We start from the raw sequence: 17,981 nt of genomic DNA, 5'->3' as shown, positions 1-17,981 counted from the left end.
TATACTCTGCCTGTCGCGTACCTGGTTGAACTGCTACGGTATCATCAACTGCTGTTTCTACGGCCTCATCCTCTGACTCTTCTTCATTCTCAACTGGAAAGCCGTGATGTATTAATAGTCTATCTTGCAAATCGCGCTTTCGTCCCGTCGTCTGCAACGCAAGCTCTCTTAACTTCTCTCGCAAATCTGCGACTCTCAGTGTCATTATCTCTTCAACTTGCATCGTGACGATTTTAATACAAAATAATTGATATTAGCTTATATCTAAGAAAATGTAATTAAATCAACTTAAACAACCTTATTACTGCTGGCCTGTTAACAATTTTCCAGTTAACATCGACTCCGAAAACGCCTTTAAAGTCGTCACTGTTAACGATCGCTTCTCTGTTAACGCTCACCTCACTATGGGTTTACCCTTGTTAACTCTCGCTTCTGCGCAGAACTTTCCAGACTCCAAATTTGACGCACACACACCACCACATCCAGATCTCGCTTGCCTGTCGATGTCGCTGTTGCCGTCCTCTCTTTGTTGCCTTGCCTTGCTCTCGCTGTTCGCCGTTAACTCGTTGTCGCTTCCCGAATCGTCGCTGCTTTTGCTGTTACAAAATGGTCGTCTCCTTGCTGCTTGTCTCTTCTTGTAGTTGTAGTCTCCGTCCGACGCAGTGCAACACAACAACAATCAATGTTCTTTGATTCTTGCTGTTTGCTGCCGTCGTTTTGTCGCTTCTGCTTCCTTTGGAACGAACGCACTCAGATTGTCGTCTCTGTGCCGCTTGTCTCCTTGTAGCTCTAGCCTCTCAGACGCAATGCACAACAACAACAACGAAGGTTTTGATTCTTGCTGTGTTTGCTGCCGTCTGCCGTAGTTTTGTCGCTTCTGCTCTCTTTGGAACGAACGCGCTCAGATTGTCGTCTCTGTGCCGCTTGTCTCCTTGTAGCTCTAGCCTCTCAGACGCAATGCACAACAACAACAACGAAGGTTTTGATTCTTGCCGTGTTTGCTGCCGTCTGCCTTCGTTTTGTCGCTTCTGCTCTCTTTGGAACGAACGCGCTCAGATTGTCGTCTCTGTGCCGCTTGGCTCCTTGTAGCTCTAGCCTCTCAGACGCAATGCACAACAACAACAACGAAGGTTTTGATTCTTGCTGTGTTTGCTGCCGTCTGCCGTAGTTTTGTCGCTCCAGCTCTCTTGAATGTCTGCTCACACTAATGCGCCTTCTTCGACAAGTGTCTCTCTCGCACTTATAGGCCAGACTGCAATTCAATTTCGCACCGCGACCGATCTCTTGTGTCACCAGTCACGTGTTCGCCAAAATTTCCAAATACACGCACAAATCTCACTTGCAAATGTTGTTGTCTTGGGCTTATTTTCGGACGAGCCCCAATTTGTAGTAGTTTAAGTTGCTTGATGGCAACGAGTAACATTTATTTGATAAGTATGTTGGACTTAAAATTATAACAGCTCCAAGTTTTACAAGTATGTTTGTGACTAATTATATGCGTGTACGTCTGATGCGTGGCTGAACTGACAACTGACTGATCTCTCTCTCTCTTGCTATCGGCTCTCTCAGAGCCGATTACTGCTCTATCCCGACGACACGACGAAAACACGACCGCTTCGTGTCTCTCTCTTTCCTTCGTTTCCTACATATATTTCACTGTAAAAAAACTTCATTTGTAGATCAAGATTGTAGTTTTTTTCTGCCACACCCGAGTACTTTTTTCTTCATACTAGAATTTTTGGTTATTTCCCTTTGTTTTTCCAGTTTTAATGCCAAGTGTAAACAAAGCGTCTCGGGCCAGACCATCGCCTGTTGTTCATTAAGTGCAGCAAAACGCTGAGAATGCATAAAAAAAACGAGGGGGAACGCTGTGAGTTGCTGCGGAGACCGCAACTCTACATTTATACCCGATACTGCAAATTGATTTCTTGCTTTTGGCTACAAAAATGATCCGATCTGATCCAGATTCAGCAATCTGATAGATATGGTCATTATCTATGATTTTGCGTTTTTAGTTTTCTCGAATCTGCAATATTGGGGATGCAACAGATTTTCGTCCTTTGTGGGAGCGGAAGGGGGTGGGGCGAAATTCTGAGATATACGTTTTATAGTGAGATCTAACAGAAGTGCGGATACCAAATTTGGTTACTCTAGCCTTAATAGTCTCTGAGATTTTTGGATGCCACAGATTTTCGTCTTTTGCGGGGGCGGAAGGGGGTGTGGCGAAATTTTGACACAAAACGGTCAAGGTCCGATATCACAGGAGTGTGGATACCAAATTTGGTTGCTCTAGCTCTTGAACTCATATTTTGCAATTGGCAAAACCGACCATGAAACCTGTGTGTTAGAGAGAGACAGAGCGAGAAAGAATGAAATTGTTTTCTTGATTCTGGCTATAATAATTATACGATCTGGTTCAGAAGATATAGTCATCTTCTACGATTCTGCGTTTTTGGTTTTCTCGTATCGTCGAAATTGTGGATGCCACAGATTTTCGCCCTTTGTGGGAGCGGAAGTGGGCGGAGCAAAGTTTTGAAATTTTCTTGTAGCAGTGACATATCACAGAAGTCTGGATCCAAAACATCGTTTCTATAGCTCTTATAGTCTTTGAGCACTAGGCGCTGAAGGGGACGGACAGATGGACAGACGAACGGACGGACAGACGGACGGACGGACAGACGGACAGACAGACATAGCTCAATCGACTCAGCTATTGATGCTGATCAAGAATATATATACTTTATGGGGTCGGAAACGATTCCTTCTGGACGTTACACACATCCACTTTTACCACAAATCTAATATACCCCAATACTCATTTTGAGTATCGAGTATAATAATGCCATGATTGAGATAAACAATCAAAGCACAGTTTGCCAAAAAACAGACTTTATGGACAAGCAATTTAGTTTAGTGTTTACTCTGCTCTCCTCCTCCCACGCAGCTAGAGGGTCTCTCGATCTGATCACATCACGTATTCGGGAAGGGTATGGTAAAATATCATGTGAGAATGTTATAGCAGTGTAAGACAGTACGTATATAGTATAAATTATTGACAGACGATCGGAGAAACGCGGCTGATCCTGTGCAGCTGGACATATACATATTCAGTTTATCACGTTAAAAACTTTACATTAATCACGTCTGTCCCCCTTCTACTTACTCTTTCCGAAGTGTTGTCATTTGCTGATTTCACTTTTGCAGCTGCACCAACACAAAGAACTTTAGTAGAGGATTCGGTGTGCAACTCAGAGCCAATTTTGTTGGGCAATTTCCTAGGCTCCAGCTCGCTCAGTCTCCAAATTCCAGATGTTCCCACAGACAGAAAGAAGAACAGGGCTGAAAGGTTTTTAAATATAAATTTACTCAAAGAAAAAATGAGAAGTCGAAACAGTTTTCGAATCGCGAATGAAGATAATCTCATTATTATTTTTCTTTTAAAACTAGTAATAATGTCGTTGGACTCCCTTTCCTTTGTGACACACTTTATTCTCAAATTCCAGAGTGATACGAGTACTTTTTTTTTTTTACCAGTGTTATAGTATATACATATGTGAGCTCCAAGAGAAGGGGGAATAAAATTCCACTCCAGACTCCGTATACTCTGTGATTTCGACTGGTTTCCGTAGATGAAGCAAATGTTTAAGAGTTTAAGGGCAATTTGTGTTTTCCGAAGCTTTTCGCAATAAGTATAGATTACCTTGACTACATCAATATTTCTGAAAGTAGTGCTCTTAATTGCTAGGGTCAGATGCGACTGAGAGAGGAGTTGCTCACTTTTGAAATCGTTTGCTGTTAAGTTTTCTGTTAATTATTGTGATATTACGCCATTCTGTCAACCGATGTCTTAGTAAGACTTTGGGTCGAGCTTCAGCTTGGACAAACAATGAAGTTGTTTGTCAATTGCTTGAGCAAATACTCGTACTCAGGTGGAAAAACAAATACCAGAATGGGGAAGAGGTTAAGATGGGAGACAAGAAAATATCAAATAAAGGGCCAATAAAGGAAGGTGATTGTGCGATTCGTTTATCTTATCAACGACAAATTTTGACCCCAGGGGCGTCATTTACAATCCTCAATTTGTTTGCATACTAAAGCAACATTAGCCGAAGAGCTACCTACAAAAGAGAAGACGATGTTTCCTGATTCCCAATTCGTAGGCTATTGATAAACAATCAGTGGGGGAATATTCAAATTAGCCAGGTCTCATGTGTGATTAGCCGATTTCTCACACATTTCAAGCATCAAAGCAGACAGCAGACAGAACGGAACAGAACAGAACAGAACACAACAGAGCGGAGAAGACGTTGAGCTGACGGCTGGAGGGATCAGATCCCACAGAAGAAGCCGCCTTGAAATTTACGAAAAGAGCCGCCTATAAATCGCAAGATTTCAGCACTGCCCAGGGCTTTATCTAAAGCTCCATTCGGAACAGTATTCAAAGCATAAAGCGTAACCAATTGATTGCTAATTGATATTGATGTGTCGATTATTTTATGATTATTCTTTATGATCGTTAAATTTTGATATACCAAAAGGCGAGCGAGATCGAACACCAAACTTGATTCAAATTTGTAGATCACTTTGAACAATCAAGCCACTCCCTGAGTACTTCTCAGGCCTTGTCTTACCTTGTCTTCAGTTGGATTGTTATAATTTAATAACTACACGGGAGGGCAAATTGAGTCTGTAGTTCGGGTACCACAAAAACCACTTAAAGACGCTTTCTTTAATTGCCCCCAAAACGAAGATTTGGTTTTTATTTTTCGAAAAACCTGTGGGGTAGCTTTCGGCTGCGGATGTGGCTGTGACTGTACTCTGACTGTGGCTCTGCCTCCAGCTGCTGGCCAGCTCCGTGGACAGACAGTCATTTGTGTGAAAATCATCGTAGCATGAAGCGTTGTCAAATACCGTTTGTTCCGGGGGTCGGTCCACTCTCATGCTTTTGTTTCGGCCATTTCAAGGTCTGTACAGAAACCGTCTGTTGGGTCAGACCTCCCTTCATTGACCAGAGCAGAGCTCTAACAATGCGGGCTCTGGCATCATTTTCATAGAAACGGCATTAGAAGTTACTCATACGCAGCGTGGGTTGGATAAGATTAACGAAAGCCCACATAGACATAGCTCATCCTCCCCATTCTCACTTGACTCTTTGCAGACAGCAGAATGAGCTCTAACAACTGCGGTTTCATCGATCCGCAGGGCCAGTTGAGCGCAGCCCTCGCTAATCGGGACATACGGGAATTCCACACTGCCCTGGACAGCGGTGCCCAGGCCAATCGCCAGGACGATCGAATGCCTCTCAGGTGGGCTCCTGCATTCAGCTGCTGCTCGAGTACGGAGCCTCTCCGAATTTGGTGGATCAGGGCGAGTTCACGCCCCTCCACCATGTGCTGAAGAATAGAAAGATTGAGGCAGGCACTAAGCTGGAGCTGATCCGACTGAGACGCTAGCGACAGACCGGGCAGTCGGACAAGCGGAGCATTGGCCATCCTCACCAGTTGGAGGACGAGATGACTCCAATCGCATACATCGCCGATTCCAAGGAGCTGCGTTACCTGCTGCAGCACCCGCTAATCTCGAGTTTCCTCTTCCTCAAGTGGCACCGCCTCTCGGTGATCTTCTATCTGAACTTTCTACTTTACTCTCTCTTCACTGCCTCCATTATCACGCATACGCTCCTTAAGTTCCACGAAAGCGACCACACGGGCCTGACTGCCCTCTTCGGCCTGTTCTCTTGGATAGGGATTGCGTATCTCATGATCCGAGAGGTCATTCAGCTTGCCATGTCGCCGCTGCTGTACTTCAGGTCCATCACGAACCTGATGGAGGTGGCTCTCATTGGCTTGTCGATCCTAACCTGCATGGAAGCCAGCTACGACAAGGAGACGCAGCGCATACTGGCCGTCTTCACCATTCTGCTGGTGTCCGTGGAGTTCTGCCTGCTGTTTGGCTCCCTGCCAGTACTCTCAATTTCGACGCACATGCTCATGCTGCGCGCCGTCTCCAGCAGCTGATGGTCACTTCAACACATTCTCCGTGCCCATCGAGGCGCTCATCAAGACGATTGTGATGCTCACGGCAGAATTTGATGCCGGTGACATAAAGTTTGACAGCGTCTACACTTACCTGATCTTCCTGCTCTTTGTGTTCTTCATGACCATTGTGCTGTTCAATCTCCTGAATGGTCTCAAATCTTCACTGATGAAGATCGGATCCTGATCGGATCGGATGGGCTGTTATATACTCACAACACATACTCATTGGCCGCATTTGCGAATCGCTGGGCTGTGTCCCGTTTCCAAAAAATCTGCACTAGGCAGGAATGCGGTCAAGGAAGGACTCGATTTAGTATTGAGGGAGGTTGAGAGGGGGGCTTGTCAAGTCAACTGTTGGCAGTTGGATCCGACCACTGCTTGGCAAATTTCATGCCGTGCAAAAGTGTAAGTGGAAAATTCCCCATATTGTGGGATCTGCCCCACCTCAAAAAGGTTATCCTAAAAAGTGATATACATGAGGATGTGTTGTTGTCAAATATGTATGTCAAGGAATACAGGAAAGAAAATTACAAGAGTATCTTTGAGGCTCCGAAGTCGGTAGACAACTTGCCCGACTACCTAATGTCTGATAAAGTTAAAGAAATCATTAAAAATGATATAATGAACTTATTACGCGCTGTTGAAAAACATTTCGAATTTAGAAACGAACCAATATGTTTTAACAACATGAACAGCAATACCTTCGAGGAACGTGGCAAGCATTTATCAGCTGTAGAATGTAGAATATTTTCAGCCTGTACAAGATTTTCAGCTGTAGAATGTAGAATATTTCAGCCTGTACAAGATTTTTAGCTGTAGAAGTCTGTACAAGATTTTTAGCTGTAGTGTTCAATTTTTGTTTGTTGTTTGATTGATTTTTGAATTGATTGTTGTTGTTTGATTGATTTTGTTGTTCTGAAGGCTTGATTCACCGGTGACCAGGGACGCAGGATGGCTCTAAGCTATAGTATTTATTGTACGAGTAATAATCAACTAGCACAGCACTAGCATTTAACCCGTCCTTAGAGCAGACTGTAAGTTTAAGTTAGTCTGAAATTGTTTTTATTAACATACGAATAATGAAATTGAACAAAACCCTTAATAATTTGTTGTCAGTAAGTAAGTAGTATATAATGGTTATATAGACAGTAAATATTGTATAAACGAATATCTTTACTATATGTACCATTTTGTACCAGAGTAAATATTTTGTAATTGCAAATGTTAGATTTATGCATTCTTGAATTTTCATTTCTTTTTCTTTTCGTTATAATAGTTTTATTATCTTTAATTGGTTTCTGTTTTCGGTTTTCGTTTTGTTTTTTTTTGCATTTGATATGATTCGGTTCAAAATGTGTGTGTTGTTTACGCACATATTATGGTTAATGGTTCTTAATCTTGTTCGTTACTCTTTTATTACCCTTTTTTATATCTTTTGTTTTATAAATTAATCTTTAGCTAAGCTGAGGAGCGTAGCGTATCGGATCAAATCAATCAGAAGTTGATGGGTCTAAGGGGATAGCTAACGAGGCAGTGGAATGGAATTCCAATGGCAATGGAAATCCAAATGGAAATTTATGCAAACCATGCGGCAAAACTAAAAAAAAAACTAAACTAAAAACGCAGAATCATAGACGAGGGGGAACGTTGTGAGTTGCTGCGGACACCGCAACTCTACAGTTATACCCGATACTAAGTCAGTATGGCTCTCCTCCGGCAGACGCCTCTACAGAAAATCAGTCTGAGCGTGACGTCGGGCGCTGCGTAGCCACTGCAAATTGATTTGTTCCTTTTGGCTATAAAAATTTTTTGATCTAAACCAGATTCAGCAATCTGATAATATCTATATAGTCTAGAACTCTAGAACATATAGTCATCCTCTACGATTCTGCGTTTTTGGTTTTCTCGTATCTTTAAAATTGTGGATGCCACAGATTTTCGTCCTTTGTGGGGGCGGAAGTGGGCGGGGCGCAGTTTTGAAATATTCTTGTAGCCGTGACATATCACAGAAGTCTGGATCCAAACCATCGTTGCTCTAGCTCCTATAGTTTTTGAGCACTAGGCGCTGAAGGGAACGGACAGACGGACGGACGGACAGACAGACAGGGCTCAATCGACTCGGCTATTGATGCTGATCAAGAATATATATACTTTATATATATACACTCAAACTGTGACATCATCGCCAGAACTTACGAGAGTTTTTGAAAAACGATTTTCGAATGTGGGCCGGCAATGGTCACGATCACTTTTTTGATGCCCTAAAAGGAAACGCCGGAGGTGGCTCGTTTTCTCAAGTGTCTATTGTTTCTTTCAAGAAAAGAAAATAAATAAGAAATAAACGAAATAATCGTGCCTGACCGTCAGTCGATCCCCTCAGATAGTGTGCAACAGCAGTAAACGGAGTCCAGTTCCATGTTTACCCAATCGGGTTCGGGAGTAATCCAAGCCTCGCTTCATTTGCATGGACTTTTGGCGTCGAGTGCTTCCGTCCTCACATACCACATTACACATGTACCGAGAGCTAAATTTGCATTTCTTATTACCAATTACAATTAAATAATCCATCGATTAGGCGATATGTGGAGAGTCGAGCGACCAGGTCTCAGTTTCCCTCCCTCCCCATATACGACTACTACCTAAATCGTTGGCTGGATTCATTCGTTTGCCGATCTGGCTCCGCCCACAAAGCTTTTGTTTATTCGTTTTCTACTTTTAGCGGGACACAAGGGCGTAGTCCCAAAAGGGGTGCTAAATCAAAGTGATCTTTAATTAATTTTTTTTTGAAAATCTTGCCATTTTCAGGGCTTTTGCAAGTTCCGGGGAGAATCGTGAAAGTCCCAGTACTGCCGCCTCGTCTGGGCTTAATTAAATTATTCGAAATTATCGAAACGTGCGGGGCACTGACTGACATCCCCCCCTATTCTCCCACTCCACACACACCCCCTCAAATCTTTTGTTGTGTTCTACGAGTACATGATGTAGGCCAGCCAATTGTTTATGAAGTGCACAGCGAGTACGAGTAGTACATATGTATATACCCAATATAGAGCATGTATATGCGATGCATGTGTGTGTATCCACTTTAGTTAAGTTAAGCATGTGTCCATGTGTTTGTGAGCTGTCCGTATTTCGGTGCCAGCTAAACATTTCTTGTATACAACTATATTTTGTTGCTTTTTAGGCGGAGTCGGTTCAGCATGAAGTCATGCTTGGTCTCAGCTCCAGCCCCATCTCCTCACGCATTCATCTTAATTACGAAGTTTTTATGATGACAATTTCGGGGCTGCGTTTCACTACAAGTCAAGTATATATTTCACTGTAAAAAAACTTCATATGTAGATCAAGATTGTAGTTTTTTTCTGCCACACCCGAGTACTTTTTTCTTCATACTAGAATTTTTGGTTATTTCCCTTTGTTTTTCCAGTTTTAATGCCAAGTGTAAACAAAGCGTCTCGGGCCAGACCATCGCCTGTTGTTCATTAAGTGCAGCAAAACGCTGAGAATGCATAAAAAAAACGAGGGGGAACGTTGTGAGTTGCTGCGGAGACCGCAACTCTACATTTATACCCGATACTGCAAATTGATTTCTTGCTTTTGGCTACAAAAATGATCCGATCTGATCCAGATTCAGCAATCTGATAGATATGGTCGTTATCTATGATTCTGCGTTTTTAGTTTTCCCAAATCTGCAATATTGTGGATGCAACAGATTTTCGTTCTTTGTGTGGGCGGAAGGGGGTGGGGCGAAATTTTGAGATACACGTTTTATAGTGAGATCTAACAGAAGTGCGGATACCAAATTTGGTTACTCTAGCCTTAATAGTCTCTGAGATTTTTGGATGCCACAGATTTTCGTCTTTTGCGGGGGCGGAAGGGGGTGTGGCGAAATTTTGACACAAAACGGTCAAGGTCCGATATCACAGGAGTGTGGATAGCAAATTTGGTTGCTCTAGCTCTTGAACTCATATTTTGCAATTGGCAAAACCGACCATGAAACCTGTGTGTTAGAGAGAGACAGAGCGAGAAAGAATGAAATTGTTTTCTTGATTCTGGCTATAATAATTATACGATCTGGTTCAGAAGATATAGTCACCTTCTACGATTCTGCGTTTTTGGTTTTCTCGTATCGTCGAAATTGTGGATGCCACAGATTTTCGCCCTTTGTGGGAGCGGAAGTGGGCGGAGCAAAGTTTTGAAATTTTCTTGTAGCAGTGACATATCACAGAAGTCTGGATCCAAAACATCGTTTCTATAGCTCTTATAGTCTTTGAGCACTAGGCGCTGAAGGGGACGGACAGATGGACAGACGAACGGACGGACAGACGGACGGACGGACAGACGGACAGACAGACATAGCTCAATCGACTCAGCTATTGATGCTGATCAAGAATATATATACTTTATGGGGTCGGAAACGATTCCTTCTGGACGTTACACACATCCACTTTTACCACAAATCTAATATACCCCAATACTCATTTTGAGTATCGAGTATAATAATGCCATAAATTGGATAAACAATCCAAGCACAGTTTGCCAAAAAACAGACTTTATGGACAAGCAATTTAGTTTAGTGTTTACTCTGCTCTCCTCCTCCCACGCAGCTAGAGGGGCTCTCGATCTGATCACATCACGTATTCGGGAAGGGTATGGTAAAATATCATGTGAGAATGTTATAGCAGTGTAAGACAGTACGTATATAGTATAAATTATTGACAGACGATCGGAGAAACGCGGCTGATCCTGTGCAGCTGGACATATACATATTCAGTTTATCGCGTTAAAAACTTTACATTAATCACGTCTGTCCCGCTTCTACTTACTCTTTCCGAAGTGTTGTCATTTGCTGATTTCACTTTTGCAGCTGCACCAACACAAAGAACTTTAGTAGAGAATTCGGTGTGCAACTCAGAGCCAATTTTGTTGGGCAATTTCCTAGGCTCCAGCTCTCTCAGTCTCCAAATTCCAGATGTTCCCACAGACAGAAAGAAGAACAGGGCTGAAAGGCTTATAAATATAAATTCACTCAAAGAAAAAATGAGAAGTCGAAACAGTTTTCGAATCGCGAATGAAGATAATCTCATTATTATTTTTCTTTTAAAACTAGTAATAATATCGTTGGACTCCCTTTCCTTTGTGACACACTTTATTCTCAAATTCCAGAGTGATACGAGTACTTTTTTTTCCCAGTGTTATAGTATATACATATGTGAGCTCCAAGAGAAGGGGGAATAAAATTCCACTCCAGACTCCGTATACTCTGTGATTTCGACTGGTTTCCGTAGATGAAGCAAATGTTTAAGAGTTTAAGGGCAATTTGTGTTTTCCGAAGCTTTTCGCAATAAGTATAGATTACCTTGACTACATCAATATTTCTGAAAGTAGTGCTCTTAATTGCTAGGGTCAGATGCGACTGAGAGAGGAGTTGCTCACTTTTGAGCAACTGTTAAGTTTTCTGTTAATTATTGTGATATTACGCCATTCTGTCAACCGATGTCTTAGTAAGACTTTGGGTCGAGCTTCAGCTTGGACAAACAATGAAGTTGTTTGTCAATTGCTTGGGCAAATACTCGTACTCAGGTGGAAAAACAAATACCAGAATGGGGAAGAGGTTAAGATGGGAGACAAGAAAATATCAAATAAAGGGCCAATAAAGGAAGGTGATTGTGCGATTCGTTTATCTTATCAAAGACAAATTTTGACCCCAGGGGCGTCATTTACAATCCTCAATTTGTTTGCATACTAAAGCAACATTAGCCGAAGAGCTACCTACAAAAGAGAAGACGATGTTTCCTGATTCCCAATTCGTAGGCTATTGATAAACAATCAGTGGGGGAATATTCAAATTAGCCAGGTCTCATGTGTGATTAGCCGATTTCTCACACATTTCAAGCATCAAAGCAGACAGCAGACAGAACGGAACACAACAGAACAGAACACAACAGAGCGGAGAAGACGTTGAGCTGACGGCTGGAGGGATCAGATCCCACAGAAGAAGCCGCCTTGAAATTTACGAAAAGAGCCGCCTATAAATCGCAAGATTTCAGCACTGCCCAGGGCTTTATCTAAAGCTCCATTCGGAACAGTATTCAAATTCAAATTGCTAATTTATATTGATGTGTCGATTATTTTATGATTATTCTTTATGATCGTTAAATTTTGATATACCAAAAGGCGAGCGAGATCGAACACCAAACTTGATTCAAATTTGTAGATCACTTTGAACTATCAAGCCACTCTCTGAGTACTTCTCAGGCCTTGTCTTACCTTGTCTTCAGTTGGATTGTTATAATTTAATAACTACACGGGAGGGCAAATAAAGTCTGTAGTTCAGGTACCACAAAAACCACTTAAAGACGCTTTCTTTAATTGCCCCCAAAACGAAGATTTGGTTTTTATTTTTCGAGAAACCTGTGGGGTAGCTTTCGGCTGCGGATGTGGCTGTGACTGTACTCTGACTGTGGCTCTGCCTCCAGCTGCTGGCCAGCTCCATGGACAGACAGTCATTTGTGTGAAAATCATCGTAGCATGAAGCGTTGTCAAATACCGTTTGTTGCGGGGGTCGGTCCACTCTCATGCTTTTGTTTCGGCCATTTCAAGGTCTGTACAGAAACCGTCTGTTGGGTCAGACCGGAGCAGAGCTTTAACAATGCGGGTTCTGGCATCATTTTCATAGAAACGGCATTAGAAGTTACTCATACGCAGCGTGGGTTGGATAAGATTAACGAAAGCCCACATAGACATAGCTCATCCTCCCCATTCTCACTTGACTCTTTGCAGACAGCAGAATGAGCTCTAACAACTGCGGTTTCATCGATCCGCAGGGCCAGTTGAGCGCAGCCCTCGCTAATCGGGACATACGGGAATTCCACACTGCCCTGGACAGCGGTGCCCAGGCCAATCGCCAGGACGATCGAATGCCTCTCAGGTGGGCTCCTGCATTCAGCTGCTGCTCGAGTACGGAGCCTCTCCGAATTTGGTGGATCAGGGCGAGTTCACGCCCCTCCACCATGTGCTGAAGAATAGAAAGATTGAGGCAGGCACTAAGCTGGAGCTGATCCGACTTTTCCTGAAACAACCACAGTTGGACATTGACAGCTATCGGAACGGGCAGGTACGCCAGATTCTGAGGGATCAGTATCCGGAACTGCCGTTGCCGGAGCTGCGCGAGGCCGGAGCAGAGATCGACTGCGAGCGACTCCTCCGCACGCTGCGGGACGGAGACGAGAACCAGTTCGAGCAACAGTTCGCGGAGTACCACCAGAACGTCAGCGGAAACGCAGACAACCAATGCAATGCCAACCAGGAGGAGTATCAGTCCCTGCTGGCGGAGAGTATCAAGCGGGGCAAGCAGCGAGCCTTTGAGGCCATCCTCGAGACAGGCATCAACATTAATTCTTCAAAATTGAGCGACATCAGCCCCGTGGAGTTGGCCGTAATCTGGGGCAACCACAGGGCGCTAGAGAAGCTGTTGAAGCATCCGCAGCTGAGGCTGACATCGCATTCCAAGCTGCTGAACGCGGTTATCAGTCGCCTGGGTGAGCAGCCGCTGGACGACTTCTGTACCCACCAGCGCTGCTTCCAGCTGCTGCTCGAGAGCGATCGTGTGGACATCAATGAGGCGGACAAGGCTGGCCTGGTGCCACTCTCCTATGCGGTCAAGTATCGCAACACAAAGGTGGCACAGGAGCTTCTACGGCAGGGAGCGTACATCGGGGCGAGAAGCGCGTTCGGAGATCTTCCCATACAGGAGATGGACCCGAAAGTGCTGGAGGAGCACTTCGATTCCTGCATCACCACCAACGGGGAGAAGCCCGGTGACCAGAGTTTCGAGATCATCATCAACTACAAGAATCTGATGAGACGCCAGCGAGAGCCCGGGCAGTCGGACAAGCGGAGCATTGGCCATCCTCACCAATTGGAGGACGAGATGACTCCAATCGCATACATCGCCGATTCCAAGGAGCTGCGTTACCTGCTGCAGCACCCGCTAATCTCGAGTTTCCTCTTCCTCAAGTGGCACCGCCTCTCGGTGATCTTCTATCTGAACTTTCTACTTTACTCTCTCTTCACTGCCTCCATTATCACGCATACGCTCCTTAAGTTGCACGAAAGCGACCACACGGGCCTGACTGCCCTCTTCGGCCTGTTCTCTTGGATAGGGATTGTGTATCTCATGATCCGAGAGGTCATACAGCTTGCCATGTCGCCGCTGCTGTACTTCAGGTCCATCACGAATCTGATGGAGGTGGCTCTCATTGTCTTGTCGATCCTAACCTGCATGGAAGCCAGCTACGACAAGGAGACGCAGCGCATACTGGCCGTCTTCACCATTCTGCTGGTGTCCGTGGAGTTCTGCCTGCTGGTTGGCTCCCTGCCAGTACTCTCAGTACTCAGTACTCAGTACTCCCAGTAAAGGAGGGAGAAGATGATGGTAACTTCAACACATTCTCCGTGCCCATCGAGGCGCTCATCAAGACGATTGTGATGCTCACGGGAGAATTTGATGCCGGTGACATAAAGTTTGACAGCGTCTACACTTACCTGATCTGTTCTTCATGACCATTGTGCTGTTCAATCTCCTGAATGGTCTGGCTGTCAGCGATACTCAGGTGGGCTTATATTTCCTTTTCTTCCTCGGCTTTATCCAACTGTTTTCTCCCCTCTCTTTTCCCACAGGCCATCAAGGCCCAGGCGGAACTGAACGGCGCCATTGTCCGCACCAATCTGCTGACCCGCTACGAGCAAGTTCTCACTGGCCGAGATGGACACGCTCAGACCTCATCGTCCCAGTTGAACAAAGGAAGTCGGTTCGCTCGAGGAAGACCATGAGCTAGTCACCGGTTCATTGAATAACAACTGTATGTACATATGCATCTACAGTGGGTACATAGCAAGGCAGGCGCGATTAGATACAGGCCAGCGCCGAGCAGCGTAGACACCCAGTACCCTGCCACCCTCCGAGGGAAACAGAGAGCGATGAAGGGGGATCTGTGTGTGCGTATCCAATGAATTAATATTTCATTTTAGAACGCAGTTGTCTGCGTTAGTTGGGCACACACACACACATAGTACATATATGCTGGCAGCGTTCCCATTCAATCTACTCGACGGCTGATGCACGCCAGTAGCCCCCGCTGGAAACTTCCGCAGATTCTGGAACGCAGAGGATGCGGGCTATCGGCGACAGGGGAATACTACTAAGCAGAAAGAGAAGGCGAGTTCATATTATTGCCAATTTAATGCAAGAAAAATAAAGAGAGTGGAGTGGGCGATGCCAAAGGCAGAAGAAAGAAAGGCCGTAAACCAAAAAAAGAAGGCCTGTCTCGCTCTCTCTCGTGGGAATTGACTTTGAATTTCGAATATTTCGGTATCTATTTTCATTGCGGCCAAAAACGGAGAGACGATTCCGTCTATTGCGATGCCATCATCAACGAAAATAGATGCCCAAATGGAAGTGCAAACATCTCTGAGGGGAGGGGTGGAGTGTCGGGCGTGTGGCCGTGTGTCTTCTGTCAGTGTGTGATTGGATACTGCTTGCTGCTTTCTGCTCGATGGCTGCCCCTAGAGCACGAGGTGCAGGCGTATCTGGAAGACCAGCTGCTCGACGGTCTTCTTCAGGAGCGCCGCCAGGGACAGGATGAATCCCAGGAGGCTGAGGGAGAACAGCCAGGGCGTGGTCATGAGCACGGCAAAGAAGACGAGCGTCTCGTCGCCCCAGGCATTGCCCATGCGCCACAGCAACTGGCGCTGGATGGTGCGCAGCTTGAACTTGCTGTTCCACAATCGGTGGCGCTTCGAGCCGACGGTTTCGTTGAAGCCCACGGTCTTCTCGACCAGCCAGAACACCGCGCAGCACAGCAGTTGCAGCACCAGCAGCACGACCTTGACCACAACGGTCGAGGGACTCCAGCGGAGACCCTGGGGGAAGGGCCGTCGGAGAGCTCCTCCCACTCCGAGTCCGACTCGGTGCGCTCTATCGAGCTGAACTCGCTCTGGCTCTGACAGGTCTGGCTCTGACAGGAGCACGACTCCTCCTCTTGGTCCTCCTCGGTGGGCATCGAGTAGTCGCCCTCGTAGTCGCCCTCGTAGCGGCAGTCGGAGTACTCTTCGTGGGGGTCGTCGTAGTAGTCTCCGCGGCTGTCCGGAGAAGCGCCGCCTGTCCAGAGGAGCTCAACACGGGCGGTGGTCCATCGAAGCCATCTGTGGCACAGCATTGAATCTGCAGGGGAGCCAGGCGTAAGTTATGTCCTGTGGGGAAGGGGTGTCTGGGCTGCTGCCGCTCACCCATCTGAATCCCCCATCGGAGGGAAGGTGGGGGGGTGAGCGTGACCTATTGGACCCATTGGGCGGGACAGCAGAGGACTGGTGTGGATTTGGGCTAGGAAGGGCATCGCATTGAGTCCATTCTTGTCGGCGGAACCTTCGGGGGGGACCTGCAGCCCCGGCTGCTGCTGCTGCTGCTGGTCGGTAAAGGCGAGGGGCCCATGGATCCGAAAATACCCCGCGAGCGGGTGAATGGGGAACGTGGATTGTTAATAGTTGGATTCATCTTATTCCAGCACCTGTGAGGAAATATTTGTTCATGGGCTTTGTTTTGTATTTGTATTTTTATTTACTTTATGTTCCCTGTGCTTTCAAAATTTGCTGCCGTTCTCTGTGTTGTGCCGCTCTCTCCAGATATTCGTACTGAATGATTTCCAGAGCCAGTTCTGAACGACTCCAAGTGATATTTCAGGGCCCACTTCGATGTTGTGTTTCGAATCACAGGTCAGGTGACGTACTTTCCCTGGCCAGAGCTGCGACTTGCAATAGTTGATCGACTTTGTTGGTTTGGGATAGGACTTGCGATAAATACCATGTCACCATACTCCTTGGTGTGGCCGAAATGTTGGCTACCATTCTGGGATTAAGGAGTTAAGGGTTAAGGGTTAAGGAGAGTGGGGGAGGGGGGGCTATATTTTTGCTTGGCTTTACATCTTTCTTAAGCTGCTGTTTTGTGTCACAGCCAACCTGTCATTTGTACATTGAATTGCTGCTCGAGAGGTCTCTTTGGAGTCCTCTGTTCCCCGTGTACAAATTTACATAAAATCACAGGAAGCACTTAGGATTAATAGTGGGCACTCATCCCCCTCTACTCCCTCTCCCCCTTTTGGTGGCGTCATGGGTTAAGCATTTGCTGTGTTCGGCATTAAATTTGTGGCTTGATTTCTTACCTTTTATGATGCGCTATACGGCTGTAATCCATGTAGGACATGCACTTTGTTTATCCATTCAAAGGCGCTAAAGAGGGTAGTCCTGTAATCCAAAAGGGCATCCAGTATATCCAGAGCGAAGGTTAATCCATTCGATGGAGCGCTCAAGCAGACCAGCCAGGCGGTTGACCAGAAGCTTAACGAGGCTTAAAATTTCCAACAGGCCGCCAGCCGGCAAGTGTCATTGCAGTCCCTCCAGTCGACTCCACTCCAGTCCAGTTTTTTCCCAAACTGTGCGACGTGAATAACTTTGATGATTTCTTGGCCCAAAGGCGCCCACACAATATAAATTCTCCTCCCTTTTTTGTCAATAAGTTTATTTTCAGTCGTTACAATTACGAATAACAGGCGAGTTTTTCTACTCAGATCAATTATTAAAATTAAAAAACGAAACAGTTATTGGTTGATGTCCTTCAGCTTCTCTGGATCAGTCTACTCAAGCCAAATCAAATATTAAAATTAAACGAGGGGGAACGTTGTGAGTTGCTGCGGACACCGCAACTCTACAGTTATACCCGATACTAAGTCAGTATGGCTCTCCTCCGGCAGACGCCGCTAATATTAAACGACACGACAAAGAGTGCGTGCGAGAGAGACAGAAAATCAGTCTGAGCGTGACGTCCGGCGCTGCGTAGCCACTGCAAATTGATTTCTTGCTTTTGGCTACAAAAAATATCCGATCTAA

At 45.4% G+C, this 17,981-nt stretch overlaps 1 long non-coding RNA gene across 1 annotated transcript; it reads right to left on the bottom strand.

Annotated features, from left to right (window-relative positions):
- Window positions 1-16,439: 16,439 nt before the first annotated feature.
- On the bottom strand, window positions 16,440-17,399 carry LOC117195122. The gene is made up of 3 exons (XR_004474955.1): window positions 17,258-17,399; window positions 16,661-16,944; window positions 16,440-16,606 (listed from the first exon to the last, which is right to left on the bottom strand). It is a non-coding gene; the product is annotated as an uncharacterized LOC117195122 (long non-coding RNA).
- Window positions 17,400-17,981: the final 582 nt, after the last annotated feature.

This window comes from Drosophila miranda, assembly GCF_003369915.1.
Source record: "Drosophila miranda strain MSH22 chromosome Y unlocalized genomic scaffold, D.miranda_PacBio2.1 Contig_Y6_pilon, whole genome shotgun sequence".
Classification (NCBI taxonomy): domain Eukaryota; kingdom Metazoa; phylum Arthropoda; class Insecta; order Diptera; family Drosophilidae; genus Drosophila; species Drosophila miranda.
This window is presented reverse-complemented; position numbering and strand designations above follow the sequence as displayed.